Source organism: Phacochoerus africanus, chromosome 11, assembly GCF_016906955.1.
Source record: "Phacochoerus africanus isolate WHEZ1 chromosome 11, ROS_Pafr_v1, whole genome shotgun sequence".
Taxonomy (NCBI): domain Eukaryota; kingdom Metazoa; phylum Chordata; class Mammalia; order Artiodactyla; family Suidae; genus Phacochoerus; species Phacochoerus africanus.
The window spans coordinates 100214289-100237160 of NC_062554.1; the positions used below are offsets into that span (position 1 = coordinate 100214289).

Here is a 22872-nt window from a genome sequence, read left to right on the forward strand (position 1 = left end):
ATAATGTTTTAGAGTGCAGAGAGGCAAATAATTATTGGAGCCTTTATCCAAAGGTTTGGGGTATATTCTCTCTCATGTCTGTGTGTATGATTTGTCAACATATTCCCAATGTTATCATGTAATTTCCAGTCACATAACTGAGACTACAGGAATATTAAGACAATGGTAGTTGTATAATCAAAACATATGTATCTTAAATATTCTATAATTACATTTTGTCTGATTCAACTCATATACATAATTTTTGCTTAAGACATTAGTGTTCTAATTGCCTGGGACTACCAGAGAGCCCCAAAAATAATGACTTAAAAAGTTGATTTTTCTTACATGTAGGTATTCAGAGTTAGTGTGGCAGCTAAATAGTTATGTAAAACCCAGAATGTTTTCATTTCTTTGTTCTTCTGTCCCCATTAGTGGTCCTAGCCCTAGTGACCCAGCCACTATTTGCACATTTGAAATAGCAGGAGAGATAAGAGAAAAAAGGAGCACATTTGGCGATATTTTAGTGAAAGGTTCTAGAAAGGGAACACAAGACTCTTATGTTTATATCCCATTGGCCAGAGCTTAGTCACAATACCATACGTATTTGCATATATTGCTTTATTCTGGGAGGCTTAAAAAACCAAGAGTTCTAGAAGGCATAAATGGAAATAAATATTTAAGTTTAATATTGTTGTATATACTGTACATGATATAACACTGTGCCATGAGGAATAAAATGATTTGCTTGATTTAACACAGATACTGAAGCATTATTTTTTAAATTCCCTTTTAGATAATTCTAGACTATGCATTTCTGCCATATTTCTGTTCTGGGAAGTTAAAGTTCAAGTTTCTATGGCAAATTTCTGCTTGTGATCTTAGATTCCTTATATGTCAGAGCAGATCACTAGGTTAGGTGACTTTTAACATTCTGTGATTTATTAAATGTGCGAAGCCCAATAGTCCCTTGAGGAAAAGCAGTGTTTCATATTAGTACTCCCAATACCTTGAACGTGGTTTTGTTGGAATAGGAAAACTATTGTTAAATTAGTAGGCATAGTGAAAGTTGTTTGAACCAAATAGACACTTCTCCTAACTACTAGCTTTTATATTGCTATTACTTTCTCTGCACCTCTTCATAATTATGTGCATTAGTTATGATGTTTTCAGGCTCAAGTTATTCAAATCCAAATCAAGCAGTCATAAACCATAAAGACATTTATGATTTTACCCAACAGGAAGTCTAAAGATAGGGCAGGATTGGCTGATTGGGTAACTAAAAATATGTCTTCTCTCCATTTCGTTGGTATGCCATCTTCAGTGATGGCCTCATCCAAAATAGACATTGAAAGAAGTAGTATCAACTACATAATGTATATGCTATGTATCTAAATATGTTTAAATATTTTTTCTAATTATTTCTTGAAAGGCTCTTTTCTACACAAAAACTAGATTTTAGATTATATCCATGTGTGGTTATGTACCCCCTTCCCAATACACAAAGCAGAGATTTAGCATTACTTCTTGAAATTACTTCTGATAAGGTATATTTTATAAAATATATTTAATTACAGTTAATATTGTCAAATTAAAAGTGAATTTTGAAATCAGATACATCTGAATTTAGATCTTGGGCAATTTACTGTATCCTCATCTCTAAAACAGAGATATTAATGGCTAATTCCTAGTGGTATTGAAAACTAAATGTGATAATCTGTTTAAAAATGACAAATAAGCCTTTTTGTTGATCATGTGTATAACAATTCCAAAACAGTTCTAAAGCCAATTACTAATATTTCTAAATACATGTATTTATCTATGTCTTTATATTTGGTTCCAAGCGAGTGGTATAATTTTGGGGGAGATTATAGTTTTGCCCAAATAATTTATTTGGTAATGATATAACATCTTTTCACCTTTTTCTCCCCTCTCTATTTCATCTCTTTTATGCATTTTTTTTTCACTTATTACAGTGGCTCAAATTTAAAAAGCTTCACTGATATACAAGAAATTGGCTCTGGTAGGAGAGAAAATAATTTTGTGTGCCAAGAACACCCTTCCTTTTGTTTTAGCATTTTACAGGCTTCTCTATCTACCTTGGCATTCTATATTTATTGCCATTGGGCAGTTCCAAGTTTAGTTTCTGATTGAGCCTTCCCAGAGTCAGGCTGTATTTTTTCACAATGGGAACTTGGCCTTATTCCCTTGAATAAAATCTGTAGTAGAAAAACCTTCCTACATAAGATCAAGCAAGCTGAAAAAAAAAAAAAAGGCAAGTTTATTGATTTATATCTTACTGTTTGAAATTGTACAAAGCCATAAATCCAGATGAGCTTCATTTTATTTTGTTATGTCAATGTGAAATATTTAGGACAGCTTGAGCTTATCCCTATTATTTTTTTATTTTCAAAGAAACAAATGTGTCCTTCTGTCATTTTACATCTTTACTTCTGATCTATTATCTGTGTCTTTTGTTCTATTTGGTATGAGGATTAAACCACAAAAATTGTTTGAAATTTGGGAGCGAAATAACATATAAACTATTTTGTAGCTAAATATATATCTGATATATATATAATTTCTTCAAAGCATATCTCATGATTTGAGTTTGGATTAGTACACCCAAACAAAACAAAAAAATCCCTTCCATCACAAGCATGGAAGAAGTTATTTAGGAAAGGACAAAGAGAGACAATTTGGGTGACAGTTAAGTTAGACATGTAGAATGTAGATTTAATAATTCCCCTCTATGGAATGCCTAAAGGATCATGTAGTATTTATTAGCATATCATAGCCGAATAATATTGTAGTTATGTTACTGTTTCAGAATTGCCCATAGTTATTTCCTTTAGCATGACTACTCCTGCCAACCTGCTTTCTCTATTTCAACATAATTTTTCAGATGCCGAATTTGAGCACAGCTGGCTTTTGTATTGCGATGGAAGCAAGTAAGCCAGGCTTTAGAACAGTGAAACATTCCCATTTGCTTGAATCTCAGTTAAGGCTGTGTGAATTCAGTGAGAAAGAAATACAAGAATATGAAGACACTAGTATAGAAACCACAAGTTAAAAATCATCATATTGAAAATGTATTAATGATATACCTTCTTAATAGATGTGAAAACATGTATATTTTATCTTTTGATACCCAAGTGTATAGCCATTAAAATTGTCTCAGTGTTTCAGTCAAGGTTGTGAATATTTTCAAACATATGCCTTTCAGAATATTTGCTATAATGTTTTCATATCATATTCTTCAGATTAGGGCCCATTTTGCAAGTGGGTACAACTGTATTGCCCTAAAGAGAACCACTTATACAAGTAGACAGTGTGATAGACAGAAAAGAAGCAAGATGACACAAAACATTTATCTAGGTTTTCAGATTAGACAGATCCTGACAACTGTTGTTATAATGGAATACTCCTCCTGTCAGACATATCCCATTATTTTAATTCTTTAAATCATTGTTAATGAAAATATTTTAAAAGCAAAGTCATGCTTATTCTACTGCTCTGATTCAACTCTTTAGAAGTCTTAAGTTTGGTATTTAATCTAGTAATTAGTTTTATCTGTAAAAAATTATTCTCACTGGTCCCCAACTTTACATAAATGAAAAGTAGATCTGCCTATTAATAAATATTTGCTACTTTTGGTCCATTGGAACAAAAAAGCAATAGCAGTAAATATCAAAAACCATCGACAGATATTATTAGACCTCAAATCCTCAAAATAACAACAAAATATGTCATTTCAGAGTCCAGATAATTCATTTCTTTGATTCATCATATTGTAAATGCTTGACAGAATAGCGGTGGTGGGACGGGGAGAATGAAAATGTATTACAAGTTCTGGGCTTAAAAATTATGGGAAGTATTGTTTTAGTCTAGTGTGTTTTGAAAGATTGAAACAGGTATTCATCAGAGTCAAGAACAGCCCAAATACAGTTATCTGTCTAGGTATCTAGGTATCTGTAATAAAACTATGATAAATTCTTTCTTTAATTTGAATGTGATAACCCCCAAATTCCAGTGATATAAATTATCTAATTCTTTTAATTTTAACCTATAATAATTATTTAGTATTTAGTTGTTACTAATTATTTAGTATTTTGGGGTAAAAAAATATCAGCTCTGGTGACTGTATTGTCCAGCAGCTTTGGTAAATTAGTACTTTTCCTTCTTCTAAAGTGGAAAAAATTAAAAGAAAAGTCTTAAACTCAAATATATGAACGCCAGCTGGTTTAGAAGCCAGTTGAGTAGGGTTATCATTAATGAGTCCAGAATAAAGGTATGCCAGTTAGCTCTGCAGTGTAGATACACTCTTCCTGGAACCTTTTTCTGAGCAGATATATGCTGATGAATAGTGTGGGAGGTGAAATGCAAATCTATACCATCCCTTGAAAAGCAGTCCACCAGATCATGGTTCAGTGTTGCCATCATCACAGAATGGTATTACATTATGGGTTGCTTAGATATCTGTTGTGATGGCTAAAATTCATTTTTTAACAGGATATTTAAATATCTAAATTTATTTTGATATATTCTCTGAAATAAAATATGATTCTGCACATTCAGCTTTATTATACAAGACTTTGTCACTTAGGTTTATCAAAAAACTTTTACTTAATAAAAAGTAAACATCTGCCATATATGTAAAATGCATATGGTTTGATTAATAGAGCCTTACATATATCACTCAGTATCACAGCTTTGAAATTTATATCCACTATGAGTGACAAATTGATGTACTTACTATGACTTAAAGCAGTACCTTTCCCATTGTACATTAAGTGTGAGTCTGTGTATGTGTGCATTTATATGTCTTGTCTGTAACCCTCTCTCTAGGTAAGAACTCATTATTTTTATAAGAATGTCTCTTGCTGGCTTTCCTACCCCTGATTATTTCCCATTTTGCAGTATTCTAAAACTCATTGCATTCTTACAGACAGGATATAATTCACATCTTATTTACCTCACCTTTAAATTATTACAGTAGCTTCCAAATTGGTATCCTTTGCTTTTATGGCTGATTCACAGGTCACACTACTGTCATATTCATCTTCCTAAAAGTAATGCTTTTATCAGAGCACTTCCCAACTCAAAATCTCCATTGCCTCTTATTATCTATTATAAAATATCCAAAATCTTTCATCAAATATTCAAGGCTTTTATAGTCTGTCTTCAAGATACTTTTCTAGCTGAGTTTTTTAGTACCCATCTGTATACACTTACTAGAAAACATTTGTTAGGAGAGTTTTCTTTTACCTACAATTGCATTTTCCTTTATCTTTTACAGCCGTTTCTATCCACATGTATTTGCAAGTCTAGGTATACTCAGATCAGAAAATGGCTCTTCAGTATCAGGTTCATGGTAGTGCTACAACTGTTTGTCACAAGGTAAACAACAGCGAATTTTACCATTTGAAACATCATGCCACAAAACAGATTCAGCATTTGTAAGGAATCTCCAAGCCTCTGTCTTAGACTCTTCAGCTCTCAGTTACATTCAGGGTGTTGGCTCCAATTCATACACAGCTTCTGACTTGTTTTCTGTGTGACTGGAATATAATTTTTTAATTTACACCTTCCCCACTACCCAACTTTTGTTTGGTATCTCAGCAAGCCTTTGTTTTTGAAATGTGTTTCTTCTAAATTATTTGGCTCAATTCATTTGGCTCTCAGGTAATTCACTTCTAGATTTTTGTAGATCTCCTGGATGATTCGTACCTATGGGATAATAGAACCCTTACACAGCCCTCTAATATTTCAGTTTTCTTTAAATGATAATTTATCTGGCACCCTTTGCCTCTGGTGTGTTTCTAATCTGTGGTTCCAAAAGCTTCCAGACTTCTAATATTTCTGGCCCTCTCATGTATTAATGATTTCTGACTGTTGCATTTCCCTACTCGGCTTTGAGTGCTTAACATGCCAAACCCAGGGGATCCCAATCATTCAGGCCACCCTGCACTGCAGCCAGACCTGCCTATTAGCTGACCCAGAATAATAATTGTGTCTTCTTGCTTCCTTTACTCAGGCCACCTCTTCCTGCTTTAAATATCTTCTCCCTCTGTTTATTTTAGCTCCTGCTGTATCCTGATTTTTAGCTCATATCCGTGTTCTTTGTGAAATTTTGGTTACCCGCACAGTTTGTAGTGATCATCTGTAATATTTATTAATCCTTTTCACATACTGTTTCATAGGAAAATGTATTTTTTTTTAATTTTTATCAAAGTATAGGTGATTTACAAATTTCCTTAAATTTCTGCTGTACAGCAAAGTGACCCAGCCATACATATATATATTCTTTTTTTTACATACTGTCTTCCGTCATGTTCTAATCCAAGAGACTGTACTCAGTTCCCTGTGCCGTACAGTAGGACCCAGTTACTTATCCCTTTTAAATGTAATATTCCCAGCAATCCCATTCCTGGGCATGTATCCAAACCAAACTTTCATTCAGAAAGATACACATACCCCTATGTTCATCGCAGCATTATTCACAATAGCCAAGATATGGAAACAACCCAAATGTCCATCGACAGATGAATGGATTAAGATGATGTGGTACACGTATGCAGTGGAATACACTCAGACATAAAAAAGGACAAAATAATGTCATTTGCAGCAACAGGATGGAACTAGAGATTCTCGTACTAAGTGAAGTAAGTCAGAAAGAGACAAATACCATATAATAATACTTGTATGTGGAATCTAAAATGCTGCACAAATGATCCTATCTACAAAGCAGAAACAGATCATGGACATGGAGAGCAGACTTCTGTTTGCCAGGGAGGAGGAAGGAAAGAAGGGAAACTGATTTTTATCAATGGACAAAAGGTTACAGTGGTTAGTACTTAGGTTTGGAGTCAGAATAGACTATATGTAGGGAATTTCATATTCTGATTTCTCATTTGTAGAATGCTGATAATGGTAGTGAATGGGAAAATATGAATAAAAATAAAATGGCAACAGTAATACTAAGGATTTCTTATAAAGACCAAATGGTACATGACACCCTGAGGAATATTTTTGTTTTTGTGTATCATTACATTTTGTTCTTTATTCATAATTTTATTGACTTTTATGTATAGTGTGTTTAGTTTTATAACATATACAGCCACTTTTGAGGTCAGGATAGTAAACAAAATATCCATTTGTTTATATGGAAACTTCCTCCTAACCTGAAGCCATGACATTGAGTTTTTACGGTGCACAGTTGATGTTATTATTTTAATGCAGTAAAAAGGGAAAATGCAACAGAAACTTTAAAGTGCATGTCATCTCAGGGTAGTGTCTGGCCTCCTCTGTTTTTCACAGTTTAAATAAAAATACCTGAACTTTGAAATTCTTAGCAAAATATTAGTAGATCATGAATTTAACCAGGGTGATGTAATCTTGGTAGCATATGTGCGAAATAAAGTATCTGCTCCATTGAAGACTTTATTTTTAGCCTGACTCATCTACGGTGTCTTGAGTTGTAAATGCTGATGCTGTAATTCATGCCTAGAGAAATCACATGTTTAATTATGCAGTCTTAAATGCTTAGTGCCTTAGTGTTTGTTTTCTTCACTTTCACATTGATCATAGAAAAGATGAATAATATTGAAATGAAGAAAAGTGATTTTGAAGCAAAATATCTTTAAGAATCAGTATGTTTAAGAAGAGGAGTAGAAATTCTATGGGGTTTTACAAAGCTAAGTATTTGTGGTTAGTGGGGACATCACTAAGAATGCTCCACACTAGCAGTTCCCTTGTGGTGCAGCAGGTTAAGGATCTGGTGTGGTCACAGCAGTAACTCAGGGGGTTTGGTTTGCTGCTGTGGTGGGGTTTTGATCCCTGGCCCGGGAATTTTCATATATAGTGGCTGCAGCCAAAAAAAAAAAATGCTCTGGCTGATTTGAATGGCATTGGTTACATTTTTTAAAGCAATGTCCGTTCAGTATTGTAGCATCTTAATTCTCTGTGAAAGGGTAGAGAGAGAGAGGTGTGTATTTGTGTGTAAATGTGTGCAATCCTTTCCTCTTTTATATTATTTCAAAATGTAGTCATTTAAGGGTCAATTGATGCATATTTTGCTCTGCTTTCCAGGACAATAAGATCAGAACCTGCTTTCCACAAAGTTGCTCAGAGAAAGATCCAGGCTATCTAAAATTAGGTCCTGAGCAAAGAAATCACAGCTGCCTTATATTTAGTTCTACTGGGACAACCTGCTGTGCATTGATGTAACCACAATATGCCCTCCTGGGCTAATATGGCCAGTAGTTAACTCCCTGCAGTAGATCTTTAGGTACATGAAAGTGGACATCTTCAAGGGGGAATTTTTTTTTTTTAATCCGCTATGCTACCAAAGAGTGCTATAATTAATTTGAATCTTTTCTCAAATTTATTTTTCATGTAATCAATTTTCTAGCATAATAAACAAGCAGCCTTTTTAAAATTTTGCATTTGCTGCTTTGATAATATTAAGTATATATTTATAAAACTAGAGAAACTTTTATTTAACAAGGTATACCATGCCTAATGTGACTAGGGAAATGAGTTGGCATTTAGTCTATAATTCAAATACATTTATTAATTGTCTTGTTAATGGTTTACTCATTATATATTGTATGGATCCTCAAAGACAGCTTCAGCTGGAAGAGCAAAGCTAATTTGTGGACATGACAGAAAGTTGTTTGTTGTCATTTGAGTAATACAGCCATGTGATAATTCAGACGATTCAAAGCTAAAGCTACAGTTTCACATTTTGTCCTTACTTAGACAATTCCTGAGAGATAAAGGAAAAGCTTATATTCTCTCTTGTTTTCCTTTTCTCTTCTTACATTTTCTTTTTCCAATACCCTTTTATTTTCTAATGGATCTTTTTCTTCTGTTCTTAAAGTAGTCTTGGTTAAAAAATTGTTTTAATACTCATCATGTCAGAAACTGAATATTCTAGGAAGATAATGGAGGATTCCTTCTCCATGGAGGATTACCTAACAAAAATACAAAGGAAAGAACGAGTTGTTTGATAAAGGAAATATAAAGATTCACATTCATTTTAATATTTTAAAAGTTAGCCTAAAAAGCCACTGATGTTCCATGATGATGAAGAATCAATAATAAATAAAATGAATTAGGAATATAGTAGCCCATTTGCCTAATGGTGAGTTTCTGAGGGAAGCTGGATTATTTATCTGGCAAGGAATTGGGTTGGAGTGACATTGTTAATAATTTTTCCTTGATTTCATGCCAAAGTTAATGCAAAATAAAATGAGCTGAGCTGGTGAATTATTTTTATGACTATATGTTAACATTATTTCATAGGTATTAGAACTTTGCCTTTTCTTATTTGTTGTTGGTGCTAATGAATCTAGGGGAGAGTGTCTAATTAAAAATGTATCTTTTAATATTTATGACTTGCATGATCACAGATTTTATTTAGAAACAAAGTCATAAAATTGAAAGGGGCTCAGCAAGTCATCATTCTAATCTATCCTACTTCCCTGTAGAAGGACCAGCCCCAGCACATCGAAAATGATTACTGAAGTCCTTCATTCCAAGATGGCACTGATCACAGTTTTCATGTTGAACAGTTTGATTTGTTACAGTCCTTCAACATAGTGAGCTGAAATTTATCTCCCTTTCTAAACTGATTGTGGTTCTGATGATAACCTGAATTTATCCAAACTCCGAATATTAGGAGTAGGGAGTAAATTTAGAGCAAGTATATATGAATGATCAGAGATACTCACATTAGCCAGCCCTAAGGGTTACCAGCATTGTTCTTTTGTCTCCAGTTTTAGAGAATGGTGATATAAAATCATGACTGTTCCTCTAAAGACGGCTTGTAACACTCAGGACATGTTTTGATCATCTGTAATGCCCATTAATTTATTTATTATTTAACATACATAAATGTTAAAGCTTAATAAACTCTATGCCATTTCAGATATTGTATTTCATTTCTTTTCAGTTGTACTAATAATTTGTGTATTAGTAAAAAAGAAAAACTGTGCTGCCAATTAATATATGACCTAATTTTTATCACTTAGAATTTTTATTTTTTACTTACTGAAAGAAAGTTTTTTGGATCTATGTAGGCAATTATTTGTGATGATTAATGCACATGAAAAAAATGAATGAAGTGACCCCAAATTTCCTTATATTGAGATTCTAACTTTCCTAATTACTTTACTGCTTAGAGTTATTGGTATCTTTTTTTTTTTTTTTTTTTGGTAGTTGTTGTTCTTCATCAAAAACATGTCATTTCAGCTTTTATTTGAGAGAGAGAGAGAGCACGGACACATGCACATTCCATTGTTTCCAGAACTTTCTACCAAGCTACTGAATTCTATTTTGCAAGGTTTTTGTTTTGTTTTGTTTCTAATTTGCAAGGGTGTTTTTTGTTTGTTTACATGGCCTTTTTTTTTTTTTTTTTTTTGTGCATGTGTAGGCACATTAGACTGTCACAGCTGCAGCCTGGATGATACTAATTTAAGCAGGATTTACTCCAGGATCAGAAGCATTAAAATGTGAAAGCTGTGCATATTATATTGACAACAAATTTTCTGGAGTGGCTCACAGAACTCAGGGAACCATTTGCCTGCTAGTAACTGGTTTATTATAAAAAGATGTAATTCAGGAATACCCAGATGAAAGAGTGAATTGAACAAGAGATGGGGAAAGGGTGCTGAGCACCCATATCCTCTCCAAGTGATTCACTGTCCTTGTGTTTTCACATTCACCAATCCAGAAGCTCTCTGAGCCTTGTGCTTTTGGATTTTCATGGAGGCCTCATTAAATAGGCATGATTGCCTAAGTCAATGGCCATTAGTGATTGATCCAATCTTCAGGTCTCCTTCCCTCCCCAAAGGTCGGGGGGCGGGGGGGATGAGGTGTGACTCAAAGTTCCAAGACTAATCATTTGATTGATTCCTCTGGCACCCAGCCCCCATTTTTAGGTGCTTTCCAAAAGTTACCTCATTAATGTAACAAAAGATATCTCTCATCGCTCGGGAAATTCCAAGGGTTTTAGAAGCTCTCTTGCAGAAACAAGACTAAGAACAAATAAAATTTCTTATTACAAATCACAATATCACAATAGGCATTTTATCATTTCACCGTATATATTTCAGTATACTTAATTTACATGGAAGGACATTTTAGACAACCATCTTGTCATTAACACACCTAACAAAATTACAAATAATTCCTTAATATCAAATACCCCAGCACATATTCAGATTGCCCTGATTGTCTCCAAAGATGTTTTTTTAAAATTGATTTCTTTCTTTTTTCCTTTCTTCCTCCCTTCCTTCCTGGCCCTCCTTCTTTCTTTCCTCTTTCTGTCTCTCCTTCCCTCCTTCCCACTTATCCTTTATTCTTTCCTTTCTTCCTTCATTTCTCATGAATCAGTCCCAAACAAGGGTGAAAATTGCATTTGGACATAGTGTCCCCAGAGTTTCCTACTTTGCATCATTTTTTGAGTAAAATGGTATTCCTAGTTGTTTTTTCTTTTCTTTTGTTTTGTTTTGTTTTTTAAAGAGGGAATGAAGATAAAAATGGGCTTTGAGTCGAGAAACCTGGCTTTTGCTAATAGGTGGAGAACCAGTTATTGAATGGTATACCAGTGGTATACAAACTTGATGCTTTCTCACTGTTATCCTGTGAAACAAATTCTATGAGTTCTTCCTAGCTCCTAGCTTTCCTCTTAGTTTTCTAGTCACTGTTAGGTATTAAAAATAGACTTTTTCTTGCTATTTAGTAGTCTAATGCAGTCTATTATACAACCTTATTTTCTTACTCGCTTTTAAGGTTTTTTTCCTCCTTTAACATCCCCCCACTAGTTCAATCCTAATATACAGGGACTGAGATCAGTAGATTACCTTTCTCTTTTTTTGCACAGCCTTTCTTCTCACCAATTAGCTTCTTCTTCTGGGTCTTTCAGTTTCAGACAGAATGGTCAAGGAGGAAATAATAAAATAGAATAGTTTTAGGTATCTAGTCCTATTTAATCTGATGTCAGACTTGCTCTGTGTTTCAGATGCCTAAATTTGTTTTTCTCATAAAGCACTTCTGTGTTTTTTTTCTATTTTCCACCGCTGGAGAATTCTAACATAGATCTCTGACTGGCAATTTACAGTTTTCTCTCAGACCCTCTCTTCCTAGAAGCACCATCTGTTGGGTATCTTTTATCTTATAGGAAACCTTCTAGGGAAGAGTGTCTTTCAACTCTCAAGACAACCTCTTTTCTAAATCCCCTGGGCCAAAGGAAAAACACTGAATCCTTGCTGGGTTCAATGGCCTTTCCTAATATAGCTTGATTTCAAAACTTTTCTTCCCCAGTCAGCTTCACACAAAGGGTTTCTTAGAAATATAGTCTCCCTTGACTCCAGTAAACACACACTTGACCTGAATAGAGAAGGAAAGTCTTGACTTAGGGAGAGGTGAGAGAATGATCCAGTACTTTAGAAACTGTCTGTAAATTGATATTATCTACCAATTTTTCACATGTTCTCATGAATACATAGTCTTTTTAAAAGCAGTCTGGAGGTGAATAATGAGCAAAAGTGAATTCATATTTTCTAAATCTCTCCTGAGTACGCTTGTTATCTATTGTTCTCTGCCTCTGAAGCCTGTGAGAAGGAAAATCACAATATCCTTGGGATCTTGGTTCCACTGTTTAACTTCATTGGATATATTTTCTCAAATATGGAATCCATTCAGAACTAGGCTGAGTGCCAGGCCTGTATTCAGTGAATGGATAGTTTACCTAGAAAAGATACACCTAAAAGTAATTACCCTGCTAAAAATTACAGAGATAAGCAGGATAGTTTACCTTTGAAAAGAGGGGAAGGAGAGAAGAAACAGTTATTCCAATCAAGATGGGGACACCTTTCAGTTCTGTATCCCTCACAACTCTTGTCCAGGTGGCAACTATTCAATAAATATATTTATATATAAATATATACTTGAAGATGAAAGATCTGGATTATTTTTAAAACAAGTGGATCCATTTGCAAAATGGCCAGCTAGTATCAGAAATATATCCTCTGATTACATACGAATCAAAATAAGAGGCAAACACAGAAATTATAAATGGCAAATTCTGTCCTTGACCAAGTTGTCTGCCCATCTGAGCTAAGTAATTGGAACTCTCCAGTTCTTTGCTCTGTGCCATGTGTTGGTAGCTTCTGCCAAAGAAACAAGAGAAAAGTACTTGTGAAAAGAAAAGAGATCTGAGAAGAAAGAACAACCTGAGAGAGGAATGTCAAGGGCTACAAAAGCCAGCTTGCTAGCTTGTGTCTCTGTCATGATGCATGGTTAAAATGTGGGTGTTGGAGTTCCCGTTGTGGCTCAGTGAAACCAAAGCTGACGAGAACCATGAGGTTGTGGGTTTGACCCCTGGCCTCACCCAGTGGGTCAAGGATCTGGCATTGCCATGAGCTGTGGTGTAGGTTGTAGACGCGCCTTGGATCCTGTGTTGTTGCAGGCTGGCCTCTGTAGCTCCGATTTGACCCCTGGTCTGGGAACCTCCCTATGCTGTGGGTGCGACCCTAAAAAGCAAATAAATAAATAAATGAATGTGTGTGTTTACTGACAACCCACAGTGTGTCCATTATTTACTATTGAGACGATACAATGACCTTTTAGATAAGGTTATTGTTTTCTTGAACTTTCTGTAATAAATCAAATAATCAAAGGCAGCATATCAAGAGTTTTTACCAGCTCTTTGAGAATGCTAGCCATTCTCTCCCCTGATATCCTGGGAAATTTTGCATATTCTGTAATAATATATCCCCATATTGGATTTCTCTCAATTATTTGTGAGATTCCCTTGATTATAGGCCATATCTTTTATAGTCTTTGCCACCAATGGCAAAGTCATCATAGATAAATTGGATTAATGAATAAATAAATGGGTAAATGATTTGTATAGACATGGAACCTGAGTGCTTCAGTTGTTCAACAGACTGTATATTGAGGGGAAAACTGTTTCAACTTGGAAAATATTGTCGGCTGAAAACAGTGGGGGGAGGAGTAAGAAATTTATCTGAGGACATGAAAGGAGTTAAGAAAGAAAGCAGAAACAGAATAATCTTATGTAACGGTACTACAATGAGGAAGGACGAAGGAAGAAAGAACTGACACACAGAACTTGGTCTTAAGCCAGTCCGCATTAGGGTTCAGGCAGTGTGGTTGGCTTTCTCGTTATGTACACTTCTGAGGTGTAATTAAAGGAGTGGCTGGTCCCCAGCATTCAGTGCAGTTGTTAAGAGAGTTGTTTGTGCCACCAGCATAACTTGGGCCAGTATAGTTGCTTTGTTTACTGTGGTGGTTTTGGTGGAAAAATAGAAGGGCTCTGATGAATCAACAAAGGCCTCTAATTCACAGTACTTCTTAGCTTGGCTGCTAAAAGTCCTACTACTTAGGATATATTTTCTATCACACTTGCTAGTAAACATATAGAAAAATCCCCCCCCTTTGTTTAGCAGACAAAGTGAAAAAGAAGACTTGCTTGGGAACTAGAATTGGTGTGGGGCTATACATTAGTGGCCTGGAAGGAACAAAGCTGCATATAGATAGCATCGTATCTGGTTGCAAAATTGCTTTTAAATATATACTCAATGATCTTTATACACAGTAATTCTTTGAGAGTTCGGATTGCTCAGTAGTGAAATTGCCTTGTCTTCCAAGCTCTGTCATGACCACTGGCAATAAGCAGGCTATTCTTAGCTTTCAAATGGTGACTTTAGAGAGAGATCCAAAAATTTCACACTGTGTTCTGAAATTCTTTCATTAGAGATTGTCATTCTTTTGAAGTTTTGAGGATATTTCCTTCAAGAGGCAACTAATGAAATGTAAACATGTCTAAAATGACAATGACATAAGTTTTTATTTTGATTGTCTTTTTAGGGCTATAAGCCCAAAAGGTAAGCCTGGATGGGTATTTTATTGCTCACAGAATAGTAGCTTTTCACAATCTGAAAGGGCTATAGAGATGATTGAACCCTTTGCCTTCAGTATACAGATGGGGGAAATAGGACCCTTAGTGAAAAATTGCTATGTGAAAAGTTAAACAATGACTTGGTTACAGAACCCAAAGCTAATGCCACATCTCCTAACACCCACCACCAGTCTTTCCTCTGTGTCACAACTTGGATCAATCCTCTGCCAAGGGGAGGAAGAAAGATCCTAGGGAAAGGAAGGGAGATTTGAGAAGAAAGAACAGCATGAAAAGGGAAGGTCAAGGACAAAAAAACCAACTTGTACCAGTGCTGTGATGCCTGAGCCAGCCTCACATGGGAGCTTAGCCATGCCACATGGAGAGGTACTGGCAAACCAAAACATAGCCCTCAATTTCAGCAGCAGCAGGACAATATCCAGGTTCTAGATCTAATGATAGCATTTTTAATTCCATTGTAGAAAAACAATATTTATATACCTATTTTACATAAAAATAGATTTATATATATATATATATATATATACTGTATATTTTTCTCGGTGAATAAATGTTAGTTTAGCATCAAGCAAAAAAAAATGTAAAAAAATGTAAAATTTTTTTTTCATGAGTAGCACTTTTCTGATAAGGACTACCTGTATAAAATAGAAGCTTCCAGGGAATAAGGGCCCCACTGGCAGGCAATAAAGGCACACTGCTGCCTCGATTCCAAACATCCCTCCAAGCATTGCCAATATTGTGATTTCTGGTATCAGTGCCAACACAGTATAATTATCATGAATATTGTTGGTACCCGTGAGCTGATAATATCAAGCAAAGGTCAAAGTAAACCTTTCATTTATCAAGTCTAAATATGTATAAAATTATGGAAAAGAAAATAACTTCAAATTCAGTAATAGCAATGTATGGTTCAGGGGCTTGTGTGATAAACACATTTATATATGTTGAATATTAAATATTTTAAATATATAGTTTATATCTTTATAGATTATATTTATATGTGTATTTTAGCAAAAGTTCACTTCCTTTATTCTTTGGGCACATTCTCTTAAACTCTTACATTCTCTTTTTTTCATTTCATCTTACAACTTAATTACCCCTGACCTCTCAAACATGGCCTTGGATTCAAAGATACTTTGGGTTCATATTTTAAACATTATAACTCCTACAATTTAGCATTGTCAGATTTTCAGTTTTTAAAATATATAAATACATTTTAATTTAAATGACCACTAAATTTGATTAAATTTGTCAGTTGAAAACACTGGCAAAACTATGAAAAAACTTTTAAAATACTAACTGCACATGATAAACATTACATCAAACTAGGAATATTAGTTAATAGTAGTAGTAGTGATGGTGGTGGTGACTTGATGCTTTAGTTTTATTTTGATAATGGTATAAGAGCACCTCCCATACATTTAAAAATTTTTTTATTCTTCTTTCAAAATTGTGATTCTGCTCATCAAATATTCTCTTCTGTTCATCGAATAACAAAAATAAAATTATGTTTTAAAAATCTAGCTATGTCTAACTTGTATCAAACATTTTAACTGATTTAACTTTTAGGAACCATTAATTTGAAATGTTGTCCTTTGTTTCTGTGAGAAAAAAAAATGCTAAGTGCTACTGATTAAATTGGCCAAGGCGGTTCTTTCCTTTGGCTGCTGTGATCTGCAGCCATGGATATGCCCAGTGTTCAGAGACTTGTCTCCAGTGTCCTCCACTGTCACAAAAAGAAAGTCTGGTTGGACCCCAAGGAGACGAATGAAATCACCAATGCCAACTCCGGTCAGCAGACACGGAAGCTGATCAAAGAAGGGCTGATCAGCCTGAAGCCTGTGACTGTCCATTCCCAGGCTTGATGCCAGAAAAACACCTTGGCTCACTGGAATGGCAGGCATATGGGCATAGGTAAGCAGAAGGGTACTGCCAATGCTCGAATGCCCTGAGAAAGTAACTTGGAAGAGGAGGATGAGAATTCTGCGCCGGCTGCTCAGAGGATACCATGAATCTAAGAAGATTGACCACCACATGCATCACAGCATGTACTTGAAAGTGAAGGGTAACATGTTCAAAAATAAGCGGATTCTCATGGAACACATCCACAAGCTGAAGGTAGACAAGGCTCACAAGAAGCTTCTGGCGGACCAGGCTGAGGGCCACAAGTCTAAGACAAAGGAAGCACGCAAGCGTGGTGAAGAGCAGCTCCAGGCCAAGAAGGAGGAAATCATCAAGACTCTGTCCAAGAGGAAGAGACCAAGATATAAAGTTCTCCGCCTCTTCTCTATACATAGTGGCCTCGGCAATTACATAGATTGAATAAAAATGAGCCTTGGGTTTTCAAATAAATAAATAAGCCAGGACATATAGGGAAATGCTAAGGCCTGTGAGCTTCATACCTCTTTGTACTCTCAGTTGTAAAGACTGCAAAAATTTGATGCTCTGGCTATTCCATGCTGTGTTAGACATAATGGGAAAGAGGGGTTGTGACATATCACCCCTTTTCTACTTGCCTTAGGGTGTTACTTATTGTGGGAGAGCTTCTCTTACATATCTGGTAAGTTCATACTGAAATAATGTACCTAATGTCCCTGATTCCATGTATGTATAGCAACCTTTAGTTTAATAGGTCTCAAAAAATAGAGTGTTTGTGGTGGCAATCACTTTGTAATAATAAAATAAAGTTTAAATCTACAAAAGATATTTTGCTTACTCACATTCTCTGAGAATATTTTTTAATCTTTGGTACCTCTGTTAGGTTTCCATTTGCAGTGTTGTAAAGGAATACTTGTCTTACTTCTAGTTCTGAGTATATCTGATGAATGCCATTTTTTCCTGCAGGCAGCTGTACAGAAACATTGTGTAAATCCATTGGAGTTTGTGTCTGCTCCCTGTTCAGTCTGCATTTCTGTAGAGGGATTTTTAGGATTTCTATCTGAAATAAGTTTCATTTATGTGGTGAAAGCTGTTCAGAATGACATGCATTTTCTGTGTATGTTAAACTTTGATTACTGTATTTATTAATTGTTCCATTTCTTTCTGGATAATGCTCCAGGCATGGAGTTGCATTCATCTTAGAATTCACTATTTTTGTCATAACTTTTTTAACCAGCTAGTATTAAGTCCTTAGATTAATAACCTACAGATATGAAATTTAGAATTTCAAGGAAATACTGATTCCTTAGGTTTTGTTTCTACCCTAAATGACACCATCCTGAGTTGCCCTTAAGTTCCCATTTCATTTTTTTTCTGGTTCCTGTTTGCCTCTCTGGATTAGTTATTAGGTAGCTAAATTTTCTAACTCACATCATTTTTTTAATATTTACATTTCTCCTCCACTTCTCATTATTTTTTATATATACACATTTCTGTTTAGTCACTTATTTTTTCCCCACACTCATGGAAAAAACAAAGTGTCATCTTTTTCTTACCTCTTTTTTTTCTCTTTTGTCCTTGTAGCATCTCTACCCTATAGTACTATTATTTGAGCCAGGTAAACTTCCAAAAGACCTACTCTAGACATTTTTTCCTAACTTTGATCGCAGTGATTTCTATTTTGTTTTCCATTTATTAGAAAACTATGTTACTTATTTAAAATATATTTTATTAGGCAGTTTGTAAAATAGAATCAATTATTCTTTTCTCATTTATAGTAATCACAATAATAGTTTTATTTTACATTGGAGATATACTGTGAAGAGAATAGAGCACATGAATAGCTTCTGTTATTCTAACAGTTTACAAATCATTTAGTAGTAGTGAACTGTAGTTATAATAAAATCCAGGTTAATAAGCTAGGCTATTTCTATTTATAGTTTTTGAAATGGGGCATAATATGAGCTCTCTCACAAAAGCCATGCCAAAGTTACTATGTGGAAAAGCTTAAATACTTAAGTGTATAAATATTATTTAAATGCAGTTATAAAAATACATTTTTATCTACCTTCTACTCTTAGGGTGGCACCTATGAACTTAAAGGTTTAATAATATAAAAACAAATAGAAAAACACAGACTTCTAGGTGCATTCCATGTAACTTATGATGGAAACCCAAAGTTACAGACATTTGTGTCTAATTGCTTTAAAAAATAACTCAGAATATATTGTTCTTGTAAAAAGTGTGTTTGAATCTTTGGAATATTTTATCTTAGGACACATTTATGGTCATATTTGTAGTTTTTTATCTGATTTGCTTTTACTATCAAAATTTAGTTTGGTTGGAGAAAGGCTTGGCCCTTACAACTTACCATAGTTTTCACAAAGCATAAACTTATAGCAGTGTTCATCAAACCAGCCTCTTATTCAAATAAAAAACTGAGCTCAGAGGTAGAAATGACTTGCCTACTTCACATAGCTTCTAGAATTAGTGCACAAGTTACAAGTTCATATGATCCTCGTTAACTTGTAGTTCAGAGGAAACTATTGCATTTTCATCCAAACTCTCCTTGGAAATCAAAGATTGGTACTAGAAATGGCAATGTTCATATTAAGACATGGGGATTGGTTAAGGCTAGGAGCCAAGGTTGCAGGGTATATAAGAGTTATTTGGCTGTGCACTGGAAGAATGACTATGTGGAGGGTTTCTCTAGGGTGGCAGTTCATACACTGATTCCACTCCCAGGTTTATCTTTACTAGCCAGTCATCAGTTTCTGATGGACACAGGTATGAATATTGGATCATATAAAATTCATCATTGTTGTTCCAAAGCAATTTCATTGTGCACTGATTACATTTTACAGATCACAAAATAATTTACTCTTGTCTTGTGAAATATATGTATGTATACTTCTTTTGTCTTTTTTGTTAATAATCCATTTTTCTAAACCAAGAAGCAAAACCATCTCAAAATCATTGGTACTCCTGTACCTTGGGGGATGGGTATTTGGATACTGTAAGACCATAGGTGTTTTAGATATCTGGTATTACCATTTGTTTCCTATTTTTCTTTTTTCTGTCTCATGACTCCCCACATCAGTATTACCTTTTGCTGCTAGCAAACTGCAATAATAAGTGATTGAAAATTTGATTTCCTTTTCAATTCTCTTTTGGGGCATTTTTTGGTAATAGCCTATGTGATGTTCATTTCTCTTTTCCTCACAGTCCTTCATTTGGAGTTTTACATATAGTAGGCAGTTAATAAATATTTGCTAAATGAGGACAGATGAGGAAAGGGCAAATGTAAGACGTCCTGATATAATGCAAAAACAGAAAAGTCAGATGCTGGAAGATCTAGAGTTGATTTTATTGCCTTTTTAAAGAAACTTATCACTATGAATCTGCTTATTGACATAAACTTTTCAAGTCTCTGTATTCAGCCTCCCAACCTTCAAAGAAATCGTCTCCTAAATATAGCTCAGTTTGCATTCTCCATTCCTCCACTGATAGACAACTACTGCCCAGAAAGCACAAATCTCATTTCTAGTAGTCTAGTTGTTAAATTGTAGTTAAGAAAGAACTCTATGCTTATAACTTGCTACCCTCTAGCTATAATTGCATATTTTGATCAAAATGATTATAAAACTAAACCTTTAAGTAGCCAAAGTCTTTTGAAATGGTTTTCAAATACCTTATCATTCTGCTTATAATATCTTATTATACTCTAACATGCTATTATTTATACTCTCCTATTTGTGTCTTGCCTTTATTTAAATCTATTAAGTGATGACTTATAAATTCCAGTTGTAAAAGAAATGCCATTATCAATACAGAAAACTTCTTTTAACGATATTCTTTGATAGAGTTTACACAGGAAATTTCAAGGTTCCTAAATCATTAGAAACTTTATTTATACTGATGATTCCATACAGCCAGATGCACAGGACTGGGGAAAACATATCTCAACTTCAAATAATACTATTTGGTAGCTTAAGTTTTTCTTATTTTGTTGTAAACTCTAAAGGACTCTGTTTCTTTGCATTGAGATTATGAGGTCATTCTTGCTTGGAGCACAGTCCCCTAGAGGGTAAGGTGATGTGTCTCTTAGCACAAAGGATATTTTAGGCTCTCAAAAATATTAGATCAGCTAATCATCAAGGATATTTTCTCTGACCCAGTTTACTTAAGTGATTTATATGGAACTTTAAAAGTTTAGTGTCTAAAATTACTCCTGATATTGAATCTGTTCTTTAATTTGCTTTAGGTCCCATGGAACTCATTTAAGTTCAGAGCTTCCATTGACTTAAAGGCCTAGGTGCAATCATGATCTCTATACAAATATAACAAGGAACATACTAGAGCTCTTGGGGCATGGAAGGAAATGTGCAGTAACCACAGACAAACTAGCAGAGTTAGGGTAGTACTTGAACTTTTGTTTCTAAAGGTGAAGCATCTAGTAATAAGTGTTAATAAGGATTACTGTCTTTTCTGAATTTGCAAATGGTGGAATTTGGCCAATGCTATCTGAACACTCTGTTCTTTCTTTCCTATTCACCTAAAATCCTGAGAGAAAGATTAAAATTTGACCTGCCAAGAGGAAGAACAATGTTCTCTGATACACTTTATGAATGTTAACATTTTGAGCAGGTAAACTCCACTGGCCTTCTTCAAGCTAACTCCTAACATTTCCATGGCTTGAGGCAAAAGTATAAATGGGGGGCTGCATAATACAAGTCTAAATATTTAAACTTATAAATCAAGCTAACAACCTTTTAAATTACATGTTATCTCTCTCCTCATTAACAAATACAACTTTGCAATGATTAGGAAGGATAGGTTCAAATTTAGAATTTTCTGTCACCTTATAATTTCATGCAATAATCAAATTCCCCACTACTGGCTCACGCCTGCCCCTTTTCTCTTTTTATACTGCTCCTACTCAGCTCTATACAGGAACTCATGTACTCACACACAAACCTCAGCCTGCATGGCCAGTCTTCAGCTGTGCTTCTAACCTCTGACAATCACCCCTTTGGTCTCTCATGGACCTACAGCTATGTACATGGGTAATGAGATTTCCCTTAGGATCAGGATGGACCTAAGGAAGATTCCTAGAAGTAATGTCAGGGACATTTAGACAGGGAATTTAGGAGTTTCTGGCACACAGAATATGATCTATATAGAGGAATATGAGCTTTAGTTTTGCCAGACCCTGGGGCCTCAAGAGGGTTTTGACCCGAGGAAGACCACTGTCTATGAGCTAGGACAGGGGATACTCTTGCCTGTGTCTAAGAGTGATATGGCTTTAAAAAACTGTCCCCCAGAAATTGTTCCTGGGAAATATACAAATGTGTGTGATAAAGACAGTTAGCCTTATGATTTCTGTTAAGAAGGATATTCATGTAACTCAGAAAGAAGCATCAGAGACAGAAATGAATACAAAATCCTATGGACAAGGGATGAGCCTATTTGGTCTTGTCCTTCTTTATCATTTACCTTGATCAAAGATTTCTGGTTATGAATAGAGATATTAATAAGACTGTATAAGAACTTACCTATCACTGGTAGATGAATTGAGAATGAAACTCATAGTTGTTGTGTCCTTGTCAAATAATCATTTTTCAGGTTGTTGAGGTCATAGAACTAGGCTATCAGACGGCCTGAAAATCAGGTGGCTGTAATTTGTTCTTCAGGAAAACATTAACATTGTTATCCCTGTATATGGGAGAGTTGAGGAGAGCTTTATTCAATTCCCCTGTTGGCCTTGAAGATGCCTTTGGCTGCATGTCACCAAATCCCAGCATGTGCCATAGTGCTAGAGGTTTCCACATTTAATACTGAAGTTTTTCTCTGTAGAAATTCGTCTCATATCCTGATCTGTGTCAACGCAGTTGCTCATGTTTTGTATAACTATCCCTACCAGATTTCACATTGACTTAGATTTATATTGTACTCACTTTGTATTTGAAAATATCTTTCTTCAGAGTTTTAATAGTCATTTTTAAATTGGCTAGATTGAATTTAAGATGACTTCTATGTGTGCTTGGGATGTAGAACATTAGCTT

General features: G+C 34.8%; 1 protein-coding gene and 1 pseudogene across 1 annotated transcript in view; both read left to right on the forward strand.

The window, feature by feature from the left end:
• Positions 1–22872, forward strand: part of MAGI2 (membrane associated guanylate kinase, WW and PDZ domain containing 2) — a 1320860-nt gene that overhangs the window by 27590 nt on the left and 1270398 nt on the right. The gene's annotated exons all lie outside the window — the stretch shown is intronic.
• LOC125110494 (60S ribosomal protein L19-like) lies at positions 16579–17334 on the forward strand (annotated as a pseudogene).